This window comes from Hippoglossus hippoglossus, chromosome 24, assembly GCF_009819705.1.
Source record: "Hippoglossus hippoglossus isolate fHipHip1 chromosome 24, fHipHip1.pri, whole genome shotgun sequence".
NCBI classification, from domain to species: Eukaryota; Metazoa; Chordata; class Actinopteri; order Pleuronectiformes; family Pleuronectidae; genus Hippoglossus; species Hippoglossus hippoglossus.
The window spans coordinates 17,982,448-17,998,530 of NC_047174.1; positions in this window are offsets into that span (position 1 = coordinate 17,982,448).

The window sequence follows — 16,083 nt, forward strand, 5'->3', positions numbered from 1 at the left end:
ACTTTGAGTCACCTGTAATAAATGTTATGTGCAACATATCATCCTGTCTGTCACATTGTGATCTTGTCATCAGTGTTCATGGCTAAAGTTTGGCAGGAGAAATTGCTGCTAATCCTCTTAGTCTCACAAACGATGGGGTTTTTGTATGTTGGCTTGCTAAACCCCCACATCCAGTTAAAAACATTGCCCCCCCCTGGTTGGGTTGCATCACTGACTACATATTTCTCCGCCTCATTTCATATCACATCAGTATCACACCCATGTTTCTATCATCGTAACATCACACAGTGGGAGCATTGGGAGCATTGCAGCTCATCCCTGGCTGCAGAACAATATGCTGTACAGAGATTGATAGACTAGTTTCACTGGTGCCTGGCCATGCAGATGGTTCAGGGCTATTTTTCCATTTTGGGGTATCCATAGATTTCTGCCACCAACCCAACACAAACAATGGTGAATGGATTGCATTTACTAATCTTGATGACCACTCAAAGTGCTTTACAGTAAGGATTTGCCATTCAGCCATTCACATGCACATTCATGCAAATGTGAACGTGCATACAATTTGCAAAAAAAAAAAAAATCCATCCATTATCTATACTGCTTATCCTTTGAGGGTCGCCTTGGGAGCTGGAGTCAGTCCCAGCCTGGAGAGCATGCCAGCGTATGACAGGGCCAACATACAGAGAAAAACAACCATTCACACGTACGGCCAATTTAGAGTCTCTAATTAATCTAACCCCCAATCTGTAGGACTTTGGACTGTGGGAGGAAGCCGAAGTACCAGAGAAAACCCACACAGACACAGGGAGAATAATGGAATTACATAATTACTTTCTCCTCCCCGTTACCCTCTTCCATTTGAATAGCCTAAGTTGATCATTTGAACTTAACGGTACAAGATATTGCTGCAAATAAGGAGGATAATTCAATTGTATAAATTTTAATATCATGGCAACCAGTGAATGTGTCCTCTTACATTTAAAGATGTCCATTTAAGTGCATTATACATTATTAAGTGAGAGGGTATCCAAGTCTAAATCTGCAGTCTATTATAGGCTCTGTTTTGTGGGGCAAGATCTGATTTTGATGCATTCCTATGGAACCTGAGTGTAAAGCAATTCTGAGATCGATGTAAAATATTGATTCCAAAGTTGACTTTGTGTGGGTCATGATCAATGTGTTATTTGAATTAGATTTTACGGTATGGATTTTTTTGTTTCTGTGATGTAAGATCATAATATAAGACTAAAGAAGCCATCAAATATATACCCCTTTAAAAGTCTTTCTGTACTTCAGTATGTGTAATAGATACATAACAATGAAATAGATCAAATTAAACAAGTACACTAATAAATAATTTACATGGCTTTATTAAAGATTAGGCACGATTTTTTTTAGATCAAAGATCTTGCTTATGTAGCACACGGGAAGTCAATGACTCCCTCTGTGTAATGTTTTTCTGGAAGCGCTTAACATGGACAAGGCTCGCTGGAGATCAGCAGGGAGACCTGGGTTTTATTTTCCACCCGATAATCACCTCCCACTGGTGTCATTACAGGAGGCGGCAGAGAAACTGCTACCATTCGCTGTCATTCCTCCGCTGCTTCTCTCCCTCTGATTGGTCTGCCTATTCCAACTATACCTGTCGATCTATCAATCTATCTGCGTTCTCTCACTCCACTGCCCCCTCATTCTCCTTCACCATCTTGCTCCTATCCACATCGATAGCAGTCGGTCTCTGTTATTTTCTCGTCTTCCGCCCTCCCCTCCCTCCATCCCATTTTCCCTTCCCCACCAGTGTAACACGCTTATTTGCACCTCCCAAAAAAACGCTGACAGATACAGTGTGTTCCTGAAATGGCTTTTCTCTGTGAAAAATCCCACTGGCCCTCCGGTCGCTTAGAGTAACTAAAAGGGCAAAAATCCCCTGCTGGTAGCTTGATGACATATATTTGATAAAACATCTAGCAAAGAGGCAGCTCCCTGGTAAAATTCCAGGGAATACATGACATGAAAGCTTGTAGTGAAATTCCATGTAGTGTAGATAAAGAGCATTTATCCATCTCCCGGAATGTCTCGCTCCATCCAGCTCCAGGCTCGCTGAGCTCCAAATACAGGAGACCACGTCTGTTTTCCACTGCCAGGTCACATGAGTGGGGTTTTCTCAAACAGCTACAATCATAACAAAGAAGCATTATGTAAGGTAAAGTGGTTGTCAAATGTTAATGGTTTTTTATAAGATCTACGAAATCCATGACCCAAAAATGAGATATTGTGACATTACTAATTTACACATTTGTCAGCGTGATGTACCTTTGCTTAAATTGGACAATGTTTTGTACCAGCTTGGGTCCCTGTCTTGTGTGGAGTTAGCTTAGACAAATACATTAGCCAAACACGTGTGCAGATTGCAGTTATATCCGCAGTTCGCAGGGTCATAAAAATGAACATTTCTGATTAATAGCAGGAGGGTTTGGGTGGGGGAAATAAGCCAATTGGACGAGTCATCAGAGAACAATTTGCTTTCTTTTGGGAGAAACCAGGTCGCTCATTCACACCTTGCAAAGAGAATCTCATGCATTCCTGCAACAAGCGCTGCGAGTGAGCGCTCATTCAGCACAGCCGTGTGCATCGTTGAGGCAAGGCGGAGTCGCCTAAATCCTGCCACAGTGGATGCTATTTTATTTTTGGAATGTTCATGTGGGTGCAGGTCTCTAAAACGAATAAAACAATTCCTTTGGGTGGGTGATGGGTGGATGAGTTAAGCTGATAAGGATGATGCCAGAGCCGATCCGTGCATCTCTACTCCACATGTTCGTCATTTTTTTAACATTAGCCACACATCAAAATTACCAAGCTCTTGTTAAGGTTTGGTTTAATTCAGGCAACTAAAGCTACTTTGTCAACGTTTGGGAAAGACTGTGTTCATGGTGCATGGTTAAATGAAACCTACAGCGAGCGTTGGTTGGAGATGGGATCCGAACCATTCCGCGTGTCCAAGTCAAAGAACGTTATCGACCTATAGACATTCCCCTTGACTGTCTATGCTCTGGATATGAGATCTCTATGACTGGTCTCTAAAAGTGCACAGGTTTGCACAACAGCTAATCACACCTACATGTTTGTGCAAGACAGCTTCCAAACAAAAGAAAGCTTAGCATACAGCTACATGAACTCAATTCTGTCCAATGCCAATGTGTTCCCTGGTCAGATGTACTGTATATACGCCTACATGTCGGCCAACGGCAGTTTAGTCGATGCTTGAAGTGAAAGCTTGATGTAACAGGGCCCAACATCAATGACCTGATAAAGATGTTTTGCTCCTTATTTTCCTTGTGACTCCGCCTCTGTGGCTAACCTCCAGATAGTGTTAATTACTTTAGTGTTGCTCCAGAAAAAAACGAGTCAAAGATAAGAGCTGGAAACTGCTGAACATGCACTGATATGGTTAATAGTTAGCTTTGAGACCAAAATCCTCCCTGCCTCATTATCATTCATTTCCAGTTTTCCCTCAAAAGCCCCAGTTTTATAGGAGCATTTCCTAAATTAAATATTAGTTCGTAATAGAGGGGGAGGTAGAGGAGAGGGGATGAGTGTGTGTGTGAATGCTGTGGAGCTAAAGCTAACTTGAGATAGTAATATCATTTAATTTAATAATTATCACTGACTTTTCATCTTTCCCTGTGACTGGAGCAGAATTATTGTTTTTGTACTGACTGAAGATGACAATTTCAAAATAAAAATAATATGAAATGTTTTGCTAAATTCATGGGAACAGGGGTGGATTCAGGGGCGGATCTGAAATCTGAAGTGCCTCTGTCCCGTCTGTAGTCAGTTGTTATTTTTTAAATAAACTAGTCACTTACAAACAATAGTAACAATAAATATGACAAGTTATTACGATTTTTTATTTTCTAAGCTTTTTCGGACAACACAATGTGCTTGAACAACATTTTTTCCAAATATATATAATTTGCTCAGAACTATGGAGCCAATACTAACAACGAATGACTCACATGTGCAACTTACTGAATCAGGAATTATGCATTGATGGACATATAATTGCCCCCTTTGTGTAAATGGTGGTCCCTTTAGCCCCTGATTTAGAAACAGCCTTGCTCCGTCACTGCAACTTCTTGCAACTCCCCTCTAAACACTCTATAGAAATACATAGTTTAAGTTTGACCCTCTTGGCTCAATTTGATAATTTAATTAAATCCTGATCAGGGGGCAGATCCAGGAATTTGGGAGTTCAGGGTTGTGCCTTGGTAGAGGTATGCTGTGTGCCATTTTAGTTTTTACACTGGGTTGAGTTTTATTTGTAATGAACATCCAAAAAAGCCAAAGAATATTTACAACACATAATATTAATCATTGTCGCAGAATGTTTTTACAGTAATCAATAAGTTGAATGCGATGTGTACAGTCATAATTTTTTTAATGTTCATATAGGTCTCATGGTTCATCTGGTTATTTTCAAAAACAATATGTGAAATACATCCCAATTTTAAGGTAATGAAGGACTTTTTGATAAATGGAGGTAAATAAAAAATATAAATATATACATTGTGAGACATCAATATATAACATTAGCTACCACCAACTTAAAAAGGAATCTTCGTAAAACGTGTAATTGTGCATTCTTTCATTTCTTAGATCAGTTTGTCAGCATCGTAGTGAGACATCAGTCACCACCTCTGCCATGTGGATGCAAACTGCCCACGTGGAGATTACAACAGCTCCGTACACAGAACTACAACACACACTGTGATTCAACCCATTTTTGAAGGTCTGATGTATCAAGTAAAATTCCGCACACTTAGGTGCTGTCACGCATACTGCACATGTTGCCATGGTTACCACATGATCTTACATAACTATAGAACAGATCCCCTCCGTGATCAGCAGATGCTCAGTTTATCTTCTCAGTTCATACGAATGCCTCACATGACTCAGGCCTGTGGTTGTGAATTCACATGAGCGCAGTCTGAGACTTATCTTGTAAAGTTTTCCTAGTCTGGTTGTCTCACTGACAAACACACAAATGTGTTCAACAGTGTTAAACAGGTTATGTGTGAAAGTGACCCAAGTTCACAACTAAGGAACTAAACTAAAAACTCAAATGCAAATGGATGTGTGTGTGTGTGTGTGTGTGTGTGTGTGTGTGTGTGGTCTTGGAATTACTGATGTGGTAGGGGTAAGGGCTAAGGTCATGCAAGTAGGAACTATGGTTACAGAGATGCTCAATAATCGATAATTTTTGTGTTAACTCGCGCTTCTCACACAAGCAACACAAGTAAACACAACCCGCCTGTTCTCCTCAGTAAAAGAGGAGAGGAGGGAGACTGGCTGAAGTGACAACAGTTGCTGCGTTGTACCTCTTGTGGAAACGCTGGAGAAGCCGGCACGGTCACGTGGGAGCATCCGGAGGCGCACACAGCTCTCAAAACATTAGTTTCCAGCACTGTACCTGAAGCTGAGCAGTGACCAGTTTGACCTCCCAGCTCAGGTCGCTGCCAGGAGCTGTCCCCAAGAGTTTTCATTCTCAGCGCTGATTGGCTTTCACGGCATCGCATCATGCAAATCTTTTGCTCAAGTTCACATTTTTCAGCTTGAACGAGTGAAGCGAATGATAATTTCACGTCTTTCGCTGGCCAGCGCGTACGATGCAAATGACGTGGAATTTGCCTCTATTTGCGTCTTTGCATTGACTTTATAAGTCTTTTACTGCGTAAAAGAAAATTGCTACGCAGTAGATGTGAACGCATCAATCATCATCAAATCAATGCAAGTGTGCGTTTGTGTGTGTTTGCAGCCTCCATAGCTAAATTAGTTTGTCTACTTGCTGGAGTTGAGATGACCCACATGTCTCGGTTTGAAGTCCAGAACTTCTGCCGTCAGCTTTTTTTTTAAAGCAAACTCTCTCCTGTAAGCTCGGTATCCACCTCTCCCTCATTAACAGTTTCCCCTGGTGCCTGCAGAAGCTCATAGTCGGTGCTCAGAGTATTGATTAAGGAATCGGTTCAACAGCTCATCCCAGCTCCCTCGGCCCACATAGCTTTGCCCTCCTCTGCAGCTGGCAGGCAGACAGGAGCTTTGAGTCTATATGTAAGGGCAGAAATCTCCAAATCACCAAACAGTGAACATCTTCACCTCTGGCTAATCCTATCTTTGTAAGATCCAACTGATGCAGTAGTTAGTTCAGTTGTCTGAGCTGAAGTGTCTGACCAGGTTTCTTATAAGTTGAATCAGATACAGCACATTCATTTTAATTTATTTAAACATACTTTGGTTCTCTCCCAGAGCCCGTCCGCATGTATTTAATTGTTACCATGCCTTTATCCATAAATATATCAATTATAGATCTATTTTTGGTGTTATTATTTATTTTACCATAAATTCACCAACCATACCCGACCTGGTACAGGACTCTAATCTCGATCACTTGTGTTGTTCATTCATTTGTTAATTTCAGCAAGTTAAAATGTTTAAAAAGCAGTTTCTCTCCTGATCGCACACAGCAGCCTTTAACGCCTGAGAGCTCCACTCAAGAAGAAGTGTGTATTTATTGTTTTAACAATGGGGAAACCATCTCTTTTCATCATGTTGCCATGTGTCTAACATGTGTTTCTAAACTTAGAAAAATGAGTTCCTTCATCCTTATCTCACTGCTGTCACGTTCACTATGAACTAACAGGTTTTGCTTGAATACAAAGTCGTGTTTAATCTCTAACTTGTTGAGTGGAATGTGGGGTTTTACATATTAATATTAAATATTATTTGTGTTTTTCTGGTTTCCCTCTTACCCTTGACAAGATAATTTGTTTTTAAGTTTGATTATCTTTGATTTGCCTGATAAAGACATCCAATTGCTATTTTGTTTCTCTGTATTTCACAGCCTGACTGCTTGACTACGACATCTCCTTCCTCGTACGTTGACAATCAAATTAGCATTTTGAAACTATTCCAGAATTGTAATTATTGTTTTCTTCTTCTCAGTAGTTCTAATCAGTAGAGAGAGACAGATTGGTTCCATTTCCAAAGTTAAAGTTGCTATTTCATCATTAGTCAGCGACACAGCTGTCGAGCCCTGCACAGCCCAGTGTGGCCTGTAAATGTTTTCTCCCTCGAAGCTATGACGGATAATTTTTTTTTTAAGTATAAAGTCATTTTCAGAAACAGCCTTCTCCTTAATTCATTGGTAATTTTTTTTCAATCAGGGAAAACAGCATCAGTCTGTGACCAACCAACGTGTCTCCTGGGAATTACATTATATTTTGACTGAAATGTGATGATGACTGTTTTATATTTTCAATTGACATAATAAACCTTTACCATCTGCCTTCCACTCCTGCTCATTTCATAAATTTTGCACTTCATCCTTTCATTCATTCCTTCAGGGAAAAAAACATCACAATGTGGAGAATCTGAGAACCTCCTTTAAAGTTGCAGTGTGTAGAATTTAGTGGCATCTAATGGTGAAGTTTCATGTTGCAGCTGAACACCCCTCACCTCACCCTCCCCTCCCAAACATGAAAGAGAACCTGTGGTAGCCTTCAGTTTTCATAAAAACTCAAAAGGTGTTTAGTTTGTCCAGTCTGGGCTACTACAAGAAACATGGCGGCCTCCATAGAAAGGACCCTGGTGTAAATATAAAGTATTTCTAGTGTAAATAAAACAACAATTTTAATAATTTAGATGAAACACACTCGTGAAAACATCAATAGGATTAATCTATATTCAATTTCTGTCTATAAATCCCTTTCACCTAAATCCTACACACCGGCAGCAAGACGTACTGGACCTTCTTCACAATGTTAAAAGGTTAAATGTTATGGTTTTGCCATTGTCACCGGTGTCGATTGCTTCTGTTCAGGAAGTGAACAGTGTTTTCCTGAGTGAAAGTCTTGTGTTTTCTCAACACACCCATCCACCTCAACCTCCTCTGAACACACTCTATAAACAAAGTCCCCTCACCTTTGCTCCCATCCTAATTCCCACGAGTGGTAACAATAAAACATAACTATGGGTCATAATGAGATGCTTGCAAACACGACCTACGGGCTTGTTTTGGTGGGGACAGTCTCAAAGGGGACAGTCTCAAATTTCATCAGTCTACCTTTGTCATTCCAAACAGCATAACATATGGCTCCAGATACCTCAGGGGGGGAAATAACAACATGGGGCCGGGCAATGTGGTTTGAGCGAGGGTGCCTCTCGACAGGGAGCACCCTCACTCATTAAAGACCATAATTCATGTTTTTGCTGTTCCGGTCATTAAAACCCAGCCCCAAGGGAAATGGTTTTCAGAGCATTAATGCAGATGTTAAGCGAACACGAAAGAAACTATTTATGAAACAAAAGCAGTTGGAAGGTCACATACAGAACAACAGAGGCTGGAAATCAGGGGAATAGAAAATAAAGAGCATGTTGCTTTATTTAGACTCATTTTTGTTGAGGCAGATTTTAAAATAATAAATTACGTTTAAACATGTTTCTACTATGTATTTGGAAATAAATTTAACAAATTATCATTTTAAACGTTTTATTATCATATAAAATAATTTGTGTCATTAAGTCAAAAACCTACCTGCACTCAACTTTTGGCCAGTAGATGGCAGTTGTGCTTTGTAATCTCATGAACTGGCTGTATTCCTTGTCTGGTCAGTAAAGATAACAACAAGGCAGATAGTTGTCAACATGCAGTCTTCATGCAGCATGTTTAACACTGCAACAGGCGGCTTTATATTACATGTGCTTCTAATGTTGGACTGGCACCTAGAATTAAAGTGAGGGGGAACTAAATGTGTATTATTATACTGTTGTTCTTATTTATTACATATGTTTCATTTGAATCTATGGTAAATATACATGATTACAACAAAATATGATGGTGTTATATCTCCTGGTAGCTACAGCTGGACAGTAACAGTATGTGAGATTCCAGCTTTGTCGGCTTTGAACAAAATGTGCCGCCTCAAGACAGGACAGGAACCATCACTTGAGTTGTAAAGCATGAGGAAGAGAAACATACAAAGTTAGCAAGGGGACAACTCTGCAGCCAATGCGGTGGCAGTCTCAGAATTCATTGTGAGCCTTGTGCGTCACATCACCTGGAGTCCTGGTGAGGTACAGGTCCAGTCGCATGGGGTGTCTGACAGGAAGTGTCCTTCAAAACACAAATACAACAGCAGCCAGGAGACATGCAGAGGAAGAATATCTAGAGAGGAGATAGAACTTACTTCTAAAAGAGTTCCTTCCTGGACCTGTTGAGCAGCATCCACTGTGTCACCTGTCAGCAGATCTGGCCCAGCAAAAACACTGGTCGGCTGACACAACACCTGGCCCACCAGCTCTGACACTGACAGGAGGGAAACCTACAGTCCCGTCTTTATCACAAGGACTGGAGCACACAGAGGAGACAGTGAAACTGAGAAATGCCAAAATTCAAAATATAAGTCAACCAAATAAACATCTTTAAAGACATGCAGATAATAAGTTAATTTTGTATAGTGCCTTACAACAGACCCAAGGACACTTTACATATTTGAGTGAGAAGGACATATTTCAGGTGACATAGACAAAGACAAGGTAGCCGGATAGCATCAAACCAGGTTGGATGCATTTTTAAACAGAGTTTTGAGTACTATGACCTTGACAAAGACCTTGCTCATCCGGCGTCCTTCTCCAAGCAGCATAAGGAAACAGATGAAGTGATCCGCCTGTGTCGGAAAATTCACCAACTGGCTTCTGAAAACAAGGAGCTACAAGGTGAATTTGAGGATGCTCTACATGACAAAGACCTTGCTCATCCGGCGTCCTTCTCCAAGCAGCATAAGGAAACAGATAAAGTGATCCGCCTGTGTCGGACAATTCACAAATTGGCTTCTGAGAAGAAGAAGCTACAAGGTGAACTTCAGGATGCTCTACGCGAGAACGACATTGCTCATCAGGCTGTCATCTCCCAGCAGCATAAGGACACAGATAAACTGGACCAGCTGACTCTGGAAAATCACCAACTGGATTCTGAGATCAAGACGCTACAAGGTGAACTTGAGGATGCTCTACATGAGAAAGACCTTGCTCATCAGGCTGTCATCTCCCAGCAGCATAAGGACACAGATAAACTGGACCAGCTGACTCTGGAAAATCACCAACTGGATTCTGAGATCAAGACGCTACGAAGTGAACTTCAGGATGCTCTACGTGACAAAGACCTTGCTCATCCGGCGCCCTTCTCCGAGCAGCATAAGAAAACAAATAAAGTGATCCACCTGTGTCAGAAAATTCACAAATTGGCTTCTGAGAAGAAGAGGCTACAAGGTGAACTTGAGGATGCTCTACATGAGAAAGACCTTGCTCATCAGGCTGCCATCTCCCAGCACAATAAGGACACAGATAAACTGAACCAGCTGACTGTGGAAAATCACCAACTGGATTCTGAGATCAAGATGCTACAAGGTGAACTTGAGGATACTCTACGTGAGAAAGACCTTGCTCATCAGGCTGTCATCTCCCAGCAGCAGGAGGAACTGGACCTGCTGACTCTGGAAAATCACCTATTTTTTTCTGAAAACAAGACGCTACAAAGTGAACTTCAGGATGCTCTACGTGAGAAAGACCTTGCTCATCAGGCTGTCATCTCCCAGCAGCATGAGGACACAGATAAACTGGACCAACTGACTCAGGAAAATCACCAACTGGCTTTTGAGAACAAGGAGCTACAAGGTGAACTTGAGGATGCTCTACATGAGAAAGACCTTGCTCATCAGGCTGTCATCTCCCAGCAGCATAAGGACACAGATAAACTGGACCAGCTGACTCAGGGAAATCACAAATTGGCTTTTGAGAACAAGGAGCTACAAGGTGAACTTGAGGATGCTCTAGGTGAGAGTCCGCTCACTCGAAGGTACAGCCAGAAAGACAGAGAAGCTCGCAGCAGACTCGAGAAAGAACTGAAGAAGGAGAAAGCCTTCATCTCTATGAATCAAGCTACAATTGCTAAGCTCCCATATATGGTCGATAAGTTCAAAGCAGAACAGTCAGAGAGCAAGACAAGACAGGCCCAACCTGAAACTGCCCTAAAACAGGAAAAGATACAAAGGGCTGTCTTGGAGGAGCGAAGCAAACACTCTGCCTCTGCCTTTGAAAAAGAAACGAAGAGAGCTGCTCAAATTGGTTCTGCTCTTGAAAAAGAATGTCTTCCGCTTAAGGGAGTTATGATCAAGCAAGTAAAAAAATTGGAGAAGCGGCAGAGTTTGTTTCCGAACCTCCTTGAAGGTACAAGAGCAGTCAAACCTTCAGCGCACATTACAACCATTAAATTGAGCTCAAGCCGAATGAGATGATACTTTTAACCCTCGTGTTGTTCCTGGGTCGGATTGACCCAGAGTGTGTCTGTGTGTGTGTGTGTGTGTGTGCGCGCGCGTGAGTGCGTGCGTGTGATCATCCGCAAGCCCTGGCCGGTCAGGGTTAGGGTTAGGGTGACCCAAGGATTGTCATTATCCAATTCTCCTGGGGTAATTGAGACCAATGGATTGTCATTCTCGATTCTCCCGGGGGGGTCATGACCCCCAGAGAGGGCGCTGTGGTGCTCTGTGGGGTCATTTAGATCAATACCTGATTCCAATTGTAATCTAGGGGGGTACATTAGACCCACATAGAAGCCGGTGGGCCATTCTCCGTGTGCCACCCTCCCGGACCATGGCACGATGTCACGTCAGGAGCGTTTCACCAGAGAACAGGTTCTCCAACAGCTATTCTCCCAGCAACCATCCTCTGAACCCGAAGAGGACGCGAAAGAGCAAGACCGAGAAGCGGACGGACAAGGAGATGGAGAAGCAGACCGAGAAGCAGACAGAGAGGACGTCATCTTGCTGAAGAGGCTGTCATCTCCCAGCACCATAAGGACACAGATAAACTGGACCAGCTGACTCAGGAAAACCAGAAATTGGCTTCTGAGAACAATAAACTCAAATGTGATCTTGAGGATGCTCTACTTGAGAGTCAGCTCGCTCGAAAGGAAACAGCTATGGAAGGCTCAGGTCTGGAAAAAGAAAATGCCTGACCAGAAGTCAGAAGGTCCCAGCTCTAAACCTAACGACCTTTCTACCGTGATTCAGTTTTCCCCTTGTAATTAGATGTAATAAAAAATAAATAAATAAACATTGATCTATGAACATGAAGTTCTTTATTTACATCTAATCATTGCTTGAATATGGTATGATCACATTTATATCAATGAATAATTTGAAATTCACAGAGAAAAATATTTAAAATCTTGAGTTTCACAGATTAATTAATTAAGTTGTTTTTTTAAACAGATTAAAACTAAAACCAAATCTCCCATTCAAAGAACGGTAAGATGATAAAAGGCCACAAAATAACACTTGTATACACTTCTTCATTTTATAATTAATGATTGTCATTTTGCTCTGATAAAAAATATATAATCCACATTTACTTTCTAATAAATAACGACAATCTCAAACATGACAGTTTCCAAATCATACAGAGATAGAACGTTTTTAAAGGTCTTGCAGAAACACAGAGTTAAAAACCAGCTGCCCCTCAACAACAGTACAAACAGCTTTGGTGAAACACCACAGAGACAGAAACTCTTGGTCATTTTTCATCAGACTGTATAATCCAAAATTTGTTCTGACTCTGGCTTTAACCAAAGAAACAAACATGGAAGGTCTCTGGAGAAGAGGAGCACCACTCCTCAGCTGGTTCTGCTTAAGCGACTAAAAAAACCAACTCCCCCTTCCATTACCTCCTCCAGTCACTCTGATTCTTATCGTCACTGTGTGTTTCCTGAATCAACATCACATCTATTTTATTCAATTCCATTATTTGGAACAACGTGGCTCTTCGTACTTCATCTCTGGCTCCATTCAAGGTTTAAAGGGCCAACATGGAATTCACACATGAGAGTGAAGGTTGAGAAGACCAGAGAAGAACCAAGTGATTAAAATCAGACATCATCATCAATGATCTGTAGTGATGTGTTCTTCCGTGTCGAGGCTTCGAATCGTGTATCGAGTAATCCAGGAAGATTTTTGTGAAGCGCGTATCGAGGCTTGTGTTGATGACGTATGTGGTGACGTTCAAAGCCTCGCTAGCCGGCCGTACCACGTGACTGAGTCAGGAAATGGTTCGCGGGTTGGGCGTGCGAATCGAAATATAAGGGGCAGCGAAACACAATGGACCCCCCCCCCCCTCACATTTTGTGGACTGGGGACTTTATTGCGCGTTTGTTTCCAAAAAAAAGAACGCGCCTGAAACCGAGCACTGTGGAAAAGTTGTAATTTTTAAATAAAAATGAATAAAATGTTGTCCCTATTTTACGTGTTACATGTTACAAGTAACACAAGCACATTCACATCACAACCCTCTGCCCAATTTGTTTCCACTTTCCCTTTTGATCCCGCCATTGTATCATAAAGACAGACACCATATTAATAAGTTCATAATGTATGTATTGGCATCACAAACATCATTCATTCATTTATTCAATTCAAAGCGTCACACACCAAAGCCATGGTGTCATTATAATCACTCTGCCTGTTTTACATTTATTGTCCACTTGATGGCACAGTAGAGCAAATGAAGCGCCATGAAGCTTCGGCCCATGAGTGAACCCATTGGATGGAAAGCTTCAATGCTGCATGAAGCTTCATCTCACCATCACTAGTTAACACATCATGCCAGTGTTACGAAATTCACAAGGAGCTGGACCTTACTGCAACACACCAGAACACAGGAGCAGGTTTTTAGGGTCTTTTTGCCAAAAAGGCAGTTAAGGTCGTGAGGGATGTGGAAGGTTCAGAGGAGAGATGAGCAGAGAGAACAGGCAGCGAACAGGCAGGTTTAAATACAATGCACAAGAAAGGCAAGGTATTAACATTTTAACAAAACCCACCAGAGCAAACTGTAAACTTGAATCCAGAATTCAAGTGGCCGACTCCAACTACCACAGTGATCCACAAAGGTTGTGTAGCGAGTGGACGAAAAGGTCTGTGTTTATATTCACTGCAGGGTTGATTGTAGATGGGAAGCAGGTGAGCGGCGAGGAGGAGGAGGAGGAGAGGCCTGGTAACGAGGAGGCAGGACTGGAGAATGACGAGCCACGCCTGCCACACACACACATACACAACACAAAGAGACACACAAGAGGTGGGTCTCAAATCGGGGGCCACATCCTCCGGAGGCTGCATTTGAAGACCGACGTCACAGCGGCAAGACTAGACTGTTCCAATTTGAAGGCCCCCCCCCCCCTAATGCGGCCAACAACCTTTCACCCCCGAGCAATGGAGGCTCTACCAGGTGGATCCTTCCTGGCCCATAATGTCCCATGATTCATTGCACCTCTGTGACAAACTGTTTTACAAAGAGGTAATGGCGGCAAAAGGCGAAGCGATAACGTCAGAGGAATGATTTTTTTAATGCAAGTACTCGAACAGATAACAGCACACATGTTAAAACAATATCGTTTCAACTTTTTAAATCAACCAACAAACTTTTTTGTCCGTAGCTCGGTTGCTAGGTGACGGCTGAAAGGGCGGGGCAAGCTGGTGATGCAATAAGAAGACCAGACTGTCTCCTTTCAGTTACGGTCAAGCTGCTGGTGCAACACACTGTGGCCTCAGCCATCTGAATTCAGACTGTGAAACTAAATATTTCTGTATGAAATCATAACCAGTAAAATGTTAAAAGTCCCACATTGAGCTTTTTTATCAGTATGTGCAATATATAAAAACAAACAAATAATTAAGAAGTAAGGAAATAGAACAGAATTAAAATAACATTAAAATAAAATAAAATAATATATGTAATGATATTTACGAGCATAATATTCAACACTTAAATTTCCAGGGTTCTACAGCAGCACCACAACACCATGGCCTGATTGACTTGACACAGCTACAGTATAAAGAAAACATAATAATGCTCACAGACACAGAGATTATCCTGCAGGGATGGATTGAACACTTAGATTGGTTTGAGTGTATGTGTGTATCTAATAAATGTGTATAACTGAAACTTTTTGTTATAAAAACTCATGTTCATCAATAGAAGTGTTGACAAAACTTTTTTGCTGCTCCTGCTCCTAACTGTAGCTCAATAAGCAAGAGGACGCTATTAACTAATAACTTACCTTTGCCCAGCTGACTGATGTGTGGGCACTTTGCAGATCTGCACATTTTGCACCCAGCGTGCCATAACATCTGATTATCTATTCCAAATCAGGCCCAAGGAAACAGTATCAGCAGTCGTATCGGTGTCCGGGTGTTTCAAGAGAGCTAACGTTGGCAAACTATAGCTGAGAGGAGGAGGTCTAATACCATCCGCAGATCCCTAAGGAGGTCACTGATTATTAGTGAGAGCAGTGTTGTTTAAATATATCTATCCTTCATCTATTAAAATGAACAGCGAGTGTTACAAACTGCCAAAGCACAGCCATAAGGCTAAAACACCCCAGAGACAACCGAGCTGTTAAAATCAGTCTCTCCTTGCTCTGGTCATTGGTCTGATTACCTACAAGACGCCGTACAGCAAACTACCTGATCTCAACAGAAACACAATGTACTGGAACTCTTAAATGCTGCTTTGAGACATATTATTTTAGCAGCACACTGGCCACAGTATTATTTATTATGCTGCTGCAGAAATCCGCTCTTGTTTCACACAAGCCCCATATGTGCCCATACCTTCAAATGATGTCCACAGATTGAATCCCGAACATCTGCAGCTTCCTCCTGATTGAGTTAGGTTGTTTTATTGCCTCTTATGAGTTTTCCCCCTGGTCTCCACAGCCTCTGACAGTGTCCAGCAGGTGTAGTGCTGCCACTGTGTGTATGGAGGGGACAGTTACTGGTGTGTGTGTGTGTGTGTGTGTGTGTGTGTGTGTGTGTGTGTGTGTGTGTGTGTGTGTGTGTGTGTGTGTGTGTGTGTGTGTGTGTGTGTGATGTGGGCTCTGTGTTCAAAACCTTACGCCCTCTGTGTGCTGGTGATAATAGTGTTAATTGTGCCAATGGCTCCAAACTGTTATCGTTCACTGGTTGTCAAATACTGACA